Source organism: Microtus ochrogaster, chromosome 6 (genome assembly GCF_000317375.1).
Source record: "Microtus ochrogaster isolate Prairie Vole_2 chromosome 6, MicOch1.0, whole genome shotgun sequence".
NCBI classification, from domain to species: domain Eukaryota; kingdom Metazoa; phylum Chordata; class Mammalia; order Rodentia; family Cricetidae; genus Microtus; species Microtus ochrogaster.
In genome coordinates, this window is record NC_022013.1 from 13,796,545 (window position 1) to 13,810,271 (window position 13,727).

Here is a 13,727-nt window from a genome sequence, read left to right on the forward strand (position 1 = left end):
TATATATGACATTACAAGGAAAATAAGAGATGCATGGTAAATACTCTCTCTGAGATTCCAAGCAGTCATAAAAACTGTGTTTATATAAAAATATGAAATGATGCAAGTTAGTAGAAAGGAATAAAAGCAAGTGATAAAATTTTACCATATCAACAAAATTGTCTTGAAAAACGTATCTTAAAAGACATCACTGAGTTATGGCTAATTGTCAGTTTGTTAACTATAAACCATATGCCTGAGGCTGCCTTACACATGTGAGCCCATTACATTCTTAACACGTTTGGATAAACATTCATATCACTTATGACAATATGACAGCACACTTGTTTTAAAATACTCAGGTATTTATTTTGATATTGTGATTTTATGTCAAACTGACTGGGTAAAGTTACCAGAGATTTAGACAGATGTTACTTTTGCCAAAGAGTTCTTATTCTTTAAAAATTCACATTATATTTTACATTATTTGCTTTTCATATGTGATACTGAGTTACATAAGTCAATTTTCATGAAAATACGTAGATGTACTAGCACATGTTTCTCTTCCAATAACATTTAAATCAATTAAGTATTCACTCAGTGAAGCAAACTGCACTCCATGCTTGCCGGTGGGGTTTGCATACTCAGTTTGTAATGAGTAAAACAGGATATCTTACCAACACTAAGCTTCAACCTAAAATGACATTTCAATGAGTGTCCAGCCCCTGTGCTATCCTTCATAACCAAATACACTAATTCCTTAAAAGAAAGCCACTCCTCCCTCCCTCTCTCCCTCCCTCTCCCCCTTTGTGATGTTAATATTGACTATAAGCTTGAAAGCATCTAACAGCACCTGGCAAACAAACCTCTGTGAGGTCTGTGAGGTTTGGGTTAGCTAAGGTGGGAAGGCTACCCTCAGTTTGTGAAGCACCATTCCCAGGGCTGGGGTCCTGGGTTGACCAAGAAGGAGAAAGTGGCTGAACACAGCGTTGATCACTCTCTGCTCCTGGCTGTGGACACAGCATCGCCAGCTGCCTTGCCTTTTTCCACAGTGATGGACTGTACTTTCGCATAACAAGTCTAAACAAGCCCTTTCTTTGCTTTTGTCACGACAAAGAGAAATCAATAATGTGGTCTCCTGCTGCCTCGTGGTCTTTCTGTCTTCCCTTACTGCATACCTACACAAGAGAGTTCTCAGCTTTTGAGGGATTTGTGTCCTACCAATGTCATTGGAACACTGTGATTGTTTGTGTCCCCAACTTTTCACAAGCTGAAGTCATCTGGGAAGAGAAATCTCAACTGAGGAAGTGCCTCCATCAGGCCTGTAGGCAAGTCTGCGAAGCGTTTCCTTCATTAACAATTGATGTGATAGAGTCCAGGATAGTATGCGCAGTGTCACACCAGAGCAGATGGTCCAGAACGGCCTAAAACAATCAGCTGAGCAAGTCGTAATGAGCAAGCCAGCAAGTAGCATTCCCTGTGGCCTCTACTTCACTTCCTGCCTCTAGGTTCCTACATTGAGTTCCTGCCCTGACTTCCCTCCTTGATAGACTGTACACTGTTTGGTAAAATAAACCCTTTATTCCCCAAGTTGCTTTTAGTGTTTGAGGATAGCAATAGAATGCAAACTAGAACTAACACATGTTTATTGTATCTAACTCAGTTTTGCCAGTCTACCTCAGACATGCTCAGCTAGAGCTACTAAAAATGAAGATGAGACTTATGTGAACATGCTTTGAAATCATTATAAAGTCCAGTAATGTATTTGTTCAGTGGAATCATAGTAAACTTATGTGTCCCCTCTGGGTACATGTGTGTTGGCTTTGATTCCCTAGAGAATTTTGACAACTACAAATTGTGCTTCAGATAGTGGTTGCACACAAACAAAATCTTAAAAAGAAGCATTTTAATTTTAATTGACTCTGATCTTTCTGGAACAGATGCTTTTACAGTAATAAGAAGAATATGCATCGTGGCCCTGCATTTGATCTTTGTATCCTGAACATGGTTGTGAAATGGGCATTAGAGTACGCAGCAAGAAAAGTCTGTCACCAAGACTAGGTATGGCGTATATCACAAAGGCTCAGCCAGGCCAGGAAGGCATAAAGAAGCAAGTCTAGGCTCAGACAGTTCAGGAAGACTGAAGACCTTACATGAAGAAGCAGGTCTACTGCCTATGGTACCCTAAACTTCCTCATAGCTTTTACATCTCCTAGGTCATAGCTGCAGCATCCTGGAACATCTTCTAAAAATTAAGTGACAGAGAAAAAGAAAATGCAGGCCTTTCCTCCAGGTGTCTCTGCATAATTTATAAACTCTAGTGGGAATAGACAGATGTAGGAATTCTGGTTTCTGAGTCATACTTTGAAAGCAAAGATGAGGGGATTCTTTGTAATAGGGAGAATTTCATGAAGGGTATGAAGATGCTTCTTTTGATTGGCCTCTGAAACACCAGGCATATAACCATCCTGGTAGTAATGCAGATATTCTAAAGAGACATGTGCTCCTCCTTTGGCTCTTAGAATTTCTCCAAGAATCTCATGCTGAAAGAAAGAAAAGGCTAAGGCTTGGCACTAACCAGAGTAAGAGTTTGTTTCTTAGACAGAGATTTTATATAGTTTAAACAACTTGTTAGATCACCTTTATGAGAGACTAGAGCCCAGACAATGATGAATGAATGATGAGCAGTACCTCACATTGACCAGGACTGCTAAGTTATGCATTGCTTTTCCCTCTCTTTAGATCTAAACCTCGTGTTAGGGTAACAAAGATGGACTTGGAGCATAAATAGACTTGTTTATTTCCATTATCAGTGCCACCATATTGACTACTTTTCACTCTTGTTTATTGTTAAGGATGGGTGGTTAAGCCTATTATGGTAGAGCTTTCAGGTCTTAAGCACTGACCATTGTTATAGAGAGCCTACCAAAGGAGACCATGCAGACACAGTCTGTAGTCAATTGTGTCATTATGCCAACCAGCTCGGAACTGCACCCAGGAATTTGAAACTTATGTGTAGTCTGAGTATTTCAGAGCAAGAGGCTTTTAAAGGCAGAAGCCACATCCTGGTATCTCACTCTGCAGCTGCAGGGGGAAGCTTGCAAGAGCAGGCAGCTTACCAGAAGTTAAGATAAGTTAACTGGGGCATCTTGGCCTCTCAGCTCCCAGAAGTGTTAGGTAATTTTCCACTGGATTCTCCATCAAGGAGATAAAATTCTAGTTAAACCAGAAATGGCCTCAGCAAGATTACAAGATGGAAGAAGCTCTGCCCTGTCTTGTCCTGTCACATCATGACAATATGCCTAACAGGGATCTGGTTCTACATCAATTAATGGACTGTAGCCAACATTTGGTCAGGAAATTGAAAAGAACATAACCATAAATTTAATGCTAGTAGGTCTGTGGAGGAGGCGGGTAGATGGGCCTCTTCGAATGAAGGAAACACTAAAATATTTGTATATTGTGTAAATATTCACAAAAGAGTGACTTTGGAAGAGGAGCAATTTAATAGTGGGTGGATATTATCAAATCATAAGTCCTCATGTCTTATAGCCTAGCTGCCTATGCTGACACCGTTTTCTTTAGTTTCCCGAAGATCTTAGAAGAAGCGACCCTTTCTACTCAGGAGACACCTGACCAAAGATGTGTAGTATAGGCTACTTATTAGCTGCACCTGCTGCCTTGTGGTGTAGGGACCCCGTGTCCCTTGGAAACCTTTAAGGATGGACTTTAGTTTTGTCTGATGGTATGAAACATTGGATCCTCAGAATCACTCTGTTAACTGCAGAGTTAAGAGCTCTCAGCAACTCTCTCTGAAGGACAGTCATCTCGACACCTTTATTAAACCTCCTCTCCTCTACTCCTAAAAGCTGAGTGATAAGGAGACTTGTACAAGGGAATGGTGGGCCCCTTTCCCTGCCGTTGCTGCCATCACCTAGTAGGTTCTTAAGCAGTATGGCTATGTAGGCATGGCTGGAGCTATACAAGGACTTAGTAACATACTTTCATTCCATTGCTTTCTTTTTTTGATGCTGTAAGAAACTCATGACAAAAGTTTATTGGAGGAATTAAGTTTAATGGAGGAATTAATTGGGCTCACAGCTCAAATGTGGGGCTAGGAGTTAGGCCAGTCTCCTGATTAGAAAAATAAAACACTGGGTGATAAAGATGGTAAATTTCCAAAATGGCTGGTTTTTTTTCTAAGATGTCTGGCTTGTTCCTTACCCCCTCATCTGAGGTGAAAGCCTGGAAGTTTAACACAAAGACTGGGAGGTCTTTTTCTCCTGTCACTTTAGCCCTCCTGCTGATAGACAATTCAGACAAGATCTAGGCCAGATTAGGGCATATTTGCAACAAAGTTGTAGGACAATCAGCCACATTACCTTATTTGTGTTCTAAAGTACTGATCCTAAATTAGGAGCAGATTGCCCCTACTAACTTTTTAAAAGTCCCAGTTCTTGAGGGGATACTGGATTTTAGGCATCCAAGTTCCTGCTATGATCAGCAGAGGCTCTCTCTCTGTGGCTCTCTGTATGTGTCTCTGTCTCTCTGTCTCTCTCTCCCTCCCTCTCTCTCTCTGTATGTGTGTGATTCCTCTCCCCCTTTGTGTTCTATGATTCTGTCTGCTATGTCTGAGATTTTCCTTGTGACTACTTGTTATCCTCAAGACTTTTTCAGCCTTTTACTTCTTTAACTGGCAGGGAAAACTAACCAGATCAAGACCTCCAAATGGTAAGACAAGGATAAAGTCCATCATGGTATGGCAGGCACGGTGGCAGGTGCATGAGGCCCATGACATCGACAGTCAGGAATTAGAAAAAGATAAATGCTGATACTCAGTTTCCTTTTTTCTTTTTACTCAGTCTGGAATCATAGTCACTCAAGGTGAGTCTTTACCCCTAAGTTACCTAATCTAGATGCTTCATCACAGACATACCCAGAAGCTTGTCTTCTAGGTAATTCTGGAGTCTTCCAATGGAGGAGCAATATTAAACATCACACTCACTTAGGCTGACTGGCTACAGAAACTGTGGAGTGTAAAAAAAAATCTACCAGTAGCCAAGAAGACTTACTCTAAACTATGGGACCAGCCTTCAAAATCATCATCCAGCTACTCAGTAGTTAACCAATGGCCTTGGAACACTTCTGTAATGGAAGGGCAGCATTTTGGTTTTGATGAGTTAATTGATCTGCCTACACATTTCTTTTCTCTGCTAGCAATGACATTATTAACTTCATTCTGTAAACAAGGAACAGAGAGATGAAATGAGATAGCTTTCCAACTTAGACACCAACAGAAGTGATCTTTCTTTTCAGCATCCTAGTATCTCCTGCTAATGTGATTTTGTGTACAGAATGATATTGTTTTTCTATTGATGGTTTAAATTATGTTTAGAATAATTTGTGGCTTATCTCTCATCCTTATGTATTGAAATTTCAAACCATTGCTAAAGAGGTTCTATAAGCATGCTGTAAGGATTTTGGAAATAAACTACTTCAAAAACAATTGGCAATTTTATTGCAGAAGCATGAAATCTGTATACTAACAGAGATAATCAAAATTCGTGTTTGCTTTTATAAGGCTTTAAGTCTGGGCCTGGAGGTATTCTACCTTGGGAGAATACTTGCTTAGTATGCATAAAGTCTTGTGTTAAATTCCCAGCACAATATAAAGTAGGCATAGTTGTTCACATCTATAATCCCAGCACTTGAGAGGTAAGAACAGAACGATCAGAAATTCAAGATCATCCTCAGCAATCTAAGTGGTTTCTAGTCCAACCTGCAATACACGAGACACTATCTTGATAGAAAAGTATGCTGTAAGGCTTTATATATTTGGAAGCCTTGGTTGGTGTGTTTATGAACTTTAGTCCCATTTCCAATAGAGATGTTGTCTCAGGAGGCAACACATCACATCCCTGGAGAACTTGTACATAGTTTTTATAACATTTCCTCCCTCTAAGCCATCCAGCAAGGGCTCTGATACTTTCAATTGTGGCACTGACAGAGAACGGGACTCTCAATGAAGGACTGTCTCCAATTGCTTTGCCTGTGAACATGTGTATGAGGATTTTCTTAGTTGGGTTATTTGATGTGAGAAGAACCATCCCGAATGTGGATCCAGAGTTTAATGGGCTGGGTCCTGGAATGACCAATATGGAGACAGCAATCTAAGCACCAACATGCAGCCTCAGTTCATTTCTCGCTGCTCTTGACTGTGCTGGTGATTGACCAGTTGCTCTAAGCTTGTCCACCGTGAATTCACTACAGTGATGGACACTAATCTGGGAAACAGAAAAGCCCTATCTCTGTTATGTTGCTTTTTGTCAGAATAATTCATCCCCCTAAGCATAGTGAAGACAAGCAGGAAGCTCTTCATTTCTACATTGTAAATATGGAACAAAGGTCTGAGACATTTTTTAAATCATTTCTATATACTAGAAACATAACACAGTCTGGTACATTTGTGTTGTTTCTACACTATACACATAACAAAGGTCTGGTGCATTTTTATTTTACCACGGAAATGAGTTTTCTCATTGAATTTCATTGGTATTTCAAGTATGAAATCATGTCTGCAAATGTCTTTATCTCCCATTGCTTATCTAATTTTTTTATTTCTCACCTGTGTGGAGAATTTGCCCATAACTGCACCACCAGGGCAAATAACAGTGGTGATAATGGAAACTCCTGTCTGCTTCCTATTTTCTAATGGCGAGATTTGAATAATTTTTCATTAAAGCCTGAGGAAGGCTTTTAGGTTTGGCATATTAAGTATATTTATACAACTCCCATGCATGTGGGTAAGGAGGGGACAGAAAGGCCACCTCATGGGGTGCTGTGAGGATTAAAAGACATAATATATAAAAAGTACTCAGAAGACTGCCTGGCTCCTAGTAAATTCTTTGCAATGATGGATTTATAGGTTCCAGTGCAGGAGGTATCCAGCTGTTCATTCCTCTTCAAAATTGCAGCCGTAAATGGTTGAGTTATAGACATAAAGCTCTTGGAATGAAGCTTGGCATATAATGAGCTCAATATATGTAGGCTGTTGATATGCAGCAATATTGCAGAATTTCTTTCACAAATAGATACTAATATTTATACAAAGATTTTGCTGAGTTTTCAAAATTGTCATGTAAACATTGTATGTATTCCTAAAGTAATGTTAGGTTTCAATGCATGTATGTAGTGTGCTTTCTTTATGTGTATATTATTTTAATTTATGTGCATGTTTGTGTGCTATGTGTGAATATGTATATGTGTGTGTTACTTGTATTTATCTTCAAGTGGAGGCCAGAAGAGTTGCCCCCGGAGTGGCTGTTGTGAGCCACCCAATGTGGGTAGTGGTGTCTGAACATGAGTTCCCTGAAAGAGTAGCCAACATTGTTAACCACTGAGCTATCTCTCCCGCCTCCGTTGTGTATTCTTTAAACTGGATCATATAAACCCATGTTCTTTATCATTTCTAAATAGTGAAAGTATTTAAAATTCTCCTTCTCGCTTTTTGGAAATATACAGAACATTATCATTATCTACCACCACCCTTCTATGTAATAAAACATTGGAACCTACCTCTTTTGTCTAACTGGGCTTGTTATTATTGTTGTCAACATGTCTGCCATTCATCAGCTGCTAAACTCTTAGGTTATTTCCAATTCTTGCTGTTGTAGATGGTGCTTTACAAAGTTTTACAGAGCTTAGCAAGATAGTTTTTATATCCCATCTACCATCACACACTGATATAGCATATTTGCTAGTATTAATTCACTTACTTGCGTGGAACCAATCTTGAACTGAAATTAAGTGAAATGCCAGTTTTCATCCATTTTGTTTAGTCATTTTAAAAGTCAGTATTGCAATAAAAATTGATATTAACTTTTCTTTTGATGACTTTGCTGAATTTAGGTAAAATATTTTGCCAACTTCACAAAACTTAATAGAATTTCTTCCTAAAGAGGAGAATCATGAAAGCAAACAACACATTGATGAGTTTCTTAAGAATTTAATCAGTCTAAATATTCACAAAGATTGCTAAAAAGCGTTTTCAAATGCCCCTGTGTTTTGTTTTGTTTCACAGTTTTGACTTGTTTTCCTAGTTTTCTTTAGTGTATCTTTGGATAGCCTTCTGTGCATCTTCATGGTTTCTAATCACTGTATACTGTAACTGAAATGCTTCAGTTTGCTGTCTGATGTTTCTCAAATCCCCTTTACCTGCAACACACTCCGTATGGTTTGCTTTTCTCCGAGGGAGTCTGAGTTCAGTTTCCAGCATCAACATTGGGTGGCTAACAGCTACCTGTATAGTCCAGGGGATTTGACATATAGTTTGAAATTCTGAAGGCACCTGTATGAATGTGGCACACATGTATACATGTGGACACATACATAATATACACAATAAATTGATGGAGGAAGGTCATTGGTTACTTAAATAAAGAAGCTGCTTGCCCTGATAGGTTAAAACATAGGTGGGAGGAGTAAACAGAACAGAACTCTGGGAGGAAGAGGAAGTGAGCTCAGAGACTTGACAGCTCCCCTTCCCAGGGAGGCACACGTGATGAAGCTCTGACCCAGGATGGACGTAGGCTAGAATCTTCCCGGTAAGCGCACCTTGGGGTGCTACACACCGATGATTAGAAATGGGCTAGTCCAGATGCGAGAGTTAGCCTAGAAGAGGCTAGATAGAAATGGGCCAAGCAGTGATTAAATGAATACAGTTTGTGTGTTGTTATTTCGGGGCATAAGCTAGCCATGCAGGCGGCCGGGGTGCTGAGGACGCAGCCCCACCACTCATATTACTACAATAAATGAATTAACTTGAGAAGCAACATGTTTCTCAACTGCCTGTATCATACTTTCTTCCTCCTCCTCCTCCTTTCGCTTCTCTCTCTTCTTCCTGTTCTTTTCCTTGTTCTCTTTCTTCTCCTTCTTGTTCTTGTTCTTTTCCTTCTCCTTCTTCCCCTTCTTCTCTTTCCTTTTCTTCCTCTACCCCTTCTTTTGTTTATACAGTGCTGAAAATCAAACCCAACATCTTGAACCAGTACTCTATGGCCGAGAAAAGCTTCTATCCTACGTTTTTTTCTTGAGGCAGGGTCTCACTGCTGAGCTCAGACTGTGCATAGGCACTTTGAAGTTGCTTTCACTAAACAACATTTCTCATTACTTGTAACTAAAAGTTTGATTAAAGCCCCACCACTTGGGCCTTCATTTTGTAAGACCTTTACTTCATCATAGAGATAAATCATTGTCTTTAATCGTTTCTCTTGAGTTACCTTGGACTCCTGGAATAGCAGAATCAGAAGGCAGACAATTCCTCATGAATGTGAAAGTGTGCTTGGGGTAGAAGTAGCCATCTTCTGAGACAACAGGGTATCTTGGGACAATATAGAGGCCCACTCAGGAAACAAGATGCTTAATTGTGCTTACCCTTCACCCACTGTTTTAGTTCTTTCTCTGTTTGTTCCTAAAACCCATGTGAGTATACTGATCAACTTCTAGGGATCATTAGAACCTTCAATTTCTTCCTCTTCAGAATGGCCACATTGAATACATCACCTTCCCCTGTTTTTCACTATAGTCGTTTTTTTTTAAATTAGCATACTGGGATAGATGCCTGTTGGGGCTGCTGGAGGCAGACCTTTACCCCTAATACCTCCCGTTATACTTGTCCTTGAAGTCACTATTGTTTTAGTAACACTTTTTTGGTTTGAGTAAGCACTGTGATCAAAACAGCATACATGTAACTAAAACAATGATTTAGGGAAAAGGAAAAAAGAGGTCTTTAATTTTTACTTGGTTGTTCACTTATCTATTTATTGGCTTATTATTACAGAAGGAGAGTAGGAGGCAGGTAGACAGAGCAGAAAGGTCAGAGCTCACATCTCAACTACACACAGGAAGCCAAGAGAGCAAGCAAGAACTTAGATACATGCCCCTTGCTGTGTATTTCCTGTAACTACCTCTACCTCCACAATCTCTCCCAAATAGTGTCACTGGGAATGAAATAATGTCAACTGGGAGCTAAACTTTTGAATACCTGAGCCTATGGAGCCATTTCTCATTCAAATCTCTACAATATGGAGCACAAGCTTCCTACCTCAGCCCCACTAAATACTGGGATTGCATATTCTCACCACCATACCTGGCCTCCTCTTCTTTATCACCTGCAATTTTTTTACATGACTATATTTTGTGTTTTTTTCTGATTTATGTATTTTCAATAATGTACATTATTTTTTATCTCCATCAAGTACTCTTTTGTTTTTAGTCTGGACTTGAAACCTAAAACTATCAACAACTATGTCATACCTCTTCTCCCCCATGTAGCTCCTGAGACTTACATTCCTTTAGATTTAACACCTTGTATGCAACTAAAAAAACTTAGACATCCATTATTATCATTTATCAAGTGATATCAAAGGGACTGTGTAGCTTTTTGATGTGGGATTCCCCTCTGTATGCTGTGAATATCATTGGTTAACAAAGAAACTGTTTTGGCCAGTGGCTCAGCAGAGTAGAGCTAGGTGGGGAAAATTAAACAATTCTGGCAGAAAGGGAGTAGAGTCAGATAGAAGCCTCATGGCTTTCCAGGTAAAGATTAATAGAGATGGATTAATTTAAGATATGAGGATATGAGTTCGCCAGAAATACACTTAAGCTAGTGGCCAAACAGTATTGCAAATAAAATGGTTTCTGTATGCTTATTTTGGGGCTGAGCAGCCGGGAACAAACAAGCGGCCTTTTACAACAGCTTTTTATTTTTTATTTTTATATTTAGTTTTCTTTCTCCCTCTCCCACCTCTCTCTCTCTCTCTCTCTCTCTCTCTCTCTCTCTCTCTCTCTCTCTCTGAATTCATGTGTTTGTTCCAATTGTTCCAATGTTGTTCTACAGGAGTCACCCACAGTTTTTCTTTTTGTTAATATTTTAAATTTATATGTGAACCTCTAAATGTGTACAATGAGAACCAATGAAAGCACAGAAGGTATCAACATGAAAATAAAATGAACCCCAGTGGATACAGCGTATAGCCACTTGAAAGCACCAGGCCCAGCAGTGGAGAGTGACTCGGCAGTTAAGGGCAGTGGATTTGAGATTAGGACCTAAACCCTGGAAGAGCAGCAGACAATATGGGGTGTGCTGGGGCTAAAGGGGACACGAGAAGCATCAGGAGATAAAGACCGAACACCAAAGCATTTGAGCTGCATTAACTAAAGGGATTAGCAACAATGAAGACGAGTAGAAGGCTTTCCAAAGGCAGTTAAGAAAACTGGGAAATGAGTCAAAACCATAATAAAGATGAAACCTCCTGCACCATCAGCTCCCGGGGATTGTAGGCATCCTTTGGCCTCTACAGGCCCTGAATGTATATAGTGCACATATATGCAGGTGATTCACCATACAAATAAATTTTTAAAACTTAAAAATGTTAAAAAATCACACCAAATTGATCAGCATTATTAAACAGATGAGGATAAATAAATGGAAATAAATTCGAATAGCAATTCATAAGAGAAAAAGCCTGACATTTAATGTATGTCATAAATGATCAGATGCTATAACCAAATTGAGAGAAAGATGGTTCACATTCAAAATAAAAATAGTTTAAGTCAACTTAGGTATAACTATGGATGAATGGTGCTGGCTGGTGCCCTCAGGGCTGCCTGCCTCCTTGGTTGTCTCCTCCCATCCAAGCTTCTGCCAATGTAACTAACACCCCACCCATAACCAGATCAAATATTCATACACAAGACAAGCTATAAAATAAGCAGAATATAAAATGAACCCATATACAGTTTGTGTTAAAGGACAGTGTAAACAAAGACAAGACCTGGGTGATGTGCACTATTTCACTTCTTGACTACTCAATACAAACATAGGAAGGGCTATTTTGGACCATGCTCAGAACTAGCTATACACACTCATTTCAGAACCTGCAAGTTGGTTGTTTGGGGAATAGATTATCATATAATTATCCTTCAGGAATGAAGTTTATTAGTTGAAAGGACCTCAGTCAGTCTTCATCAAACCTTGGGGTAGAAGACCAAGAAAAAAGAATGGTACATTGTATCAGAAAGAACACAGCAGGGCCAGAAGGGGAGTATGAAGGAGGCCATTACTAGGCAGGACCATTAATTAGAGGCTTCAAAAACTGCAGGGCAGAATGGCTTCTTTAATCTCTATCTCCATGACATGGCAAGGGAATCTAGCCTCCTTGAGCGGCAGGGCAGGCTGTGATCTAACATTGTCTTCTGAAGCACCATCAAAAGTGACGTGCCTTTTCTTAGATTGTCTGACTGAAATATACCTGTCACCCTCATTCCTTTTTTTCCCCTTGAGACAGAGTTTCTTTGAAGCTTTGAAGCCTGTCCTAGAATTCATTCTGTAGACCAGGCTGGCCTCGAACTCACAGAGATCCTTCCGCCTCTGCCTCCTGAGTTCTGGGATTAAAGGCATTTCTGTCACCACCACCTGGCACCACCTTCATTCTTAAGCACTGTTACACTTCCTGGCAATAAAATTCTTGGGACACTTTGGTTTATTCAGGTGTTCAGGCCTTGCTATCTTTTCCACAGGGCTCCAAATGCTGGGTTAGAAGATGATGTTAGATGCTGGATGTGTGCTAACTTCATTAGGATGTGTTTCAGGGTTAGCAGCAATCCCATGTCAGTTCTTTCCCAGGAGTCATTGGGTTTTTCAGTATCTAAAATCCAGTTTGTTTTTCTATGTGATAAAATACCAGACTGCACTCTGATTTCTGTGTTTCTTTCCTCCTCTTTGGGAACAATGTGTTTTTGTTCAGAAACAATTGCATGTATCTGTCTTCTGCAGCTGCTGTTAGCATTGTGCTTCTGTATAATAATCTCATTTTAGTCCGTTAGAACTCGCTGTTTTCCTTTGCCTAATTCAGAGTCACAAACAGCATTCTCTTTTATATTTATTTCAATCTACACTGTTTAAAAGATTATTTGTTTTATCATCCTTTTTTTAAAAATTGCAGGATCTTTTTGAGCTTTTTTTTTTACTTTTGAGATTTTAGTTTAATTACATCATTTTTAAATTCCTTACCCCACTCTAAACCCATACTTGCTTTTTTTCAATTTAATTGCCTCCTCTTAATTTAGTGTTGTTACATGCATATATGTATATGGATATATTTCTAAATATAATCTGCTCAGTTTGCTTACCTTTTAATTTTTTTTTGTTTTGCTACTCATATTTAAATAATTCTTTGCAAGGATTGACTGTGAATGTGTGAGTATATGTGTATGGTATGGTGTGTGTGTGTGTGTGTGTGTGTGTGTGTGTGTTTGTGTGTGTGCATGTGGGTGTGGCAGTAAGGGTAAGTACTTGTATAGTCCACAAACATGTGTCAGATCCCCTGAAGGTAAAGGTTGTTGTGAGACAATAAACCAGGGTGCAGCAAACTGAACATATGTCCTCTTAAGCTTGATGAGCTCTCTTAACACCTGAGTGATCTCTGGAGCCCCATACTGATGGAGGATACTCTTCTGTATGCTATAAATATGTTTTATTACCAATAGTTAATAAACTATGGTATGACAGAGCAGACTATAGCTAGGAGGGAAATCCAAGCAAATATAAAGAGAAAAAGAAGGCTGAGTCTGGGAGTACATGGGATGTACTCACTCATAATTGGTTTCTAGCCACAAATAAAGGTCAGTGAGTCTATATTTTGATATCCTAAAGAAGCTAAATAAGAAGGTGAACCCAAAGAAAAACATAT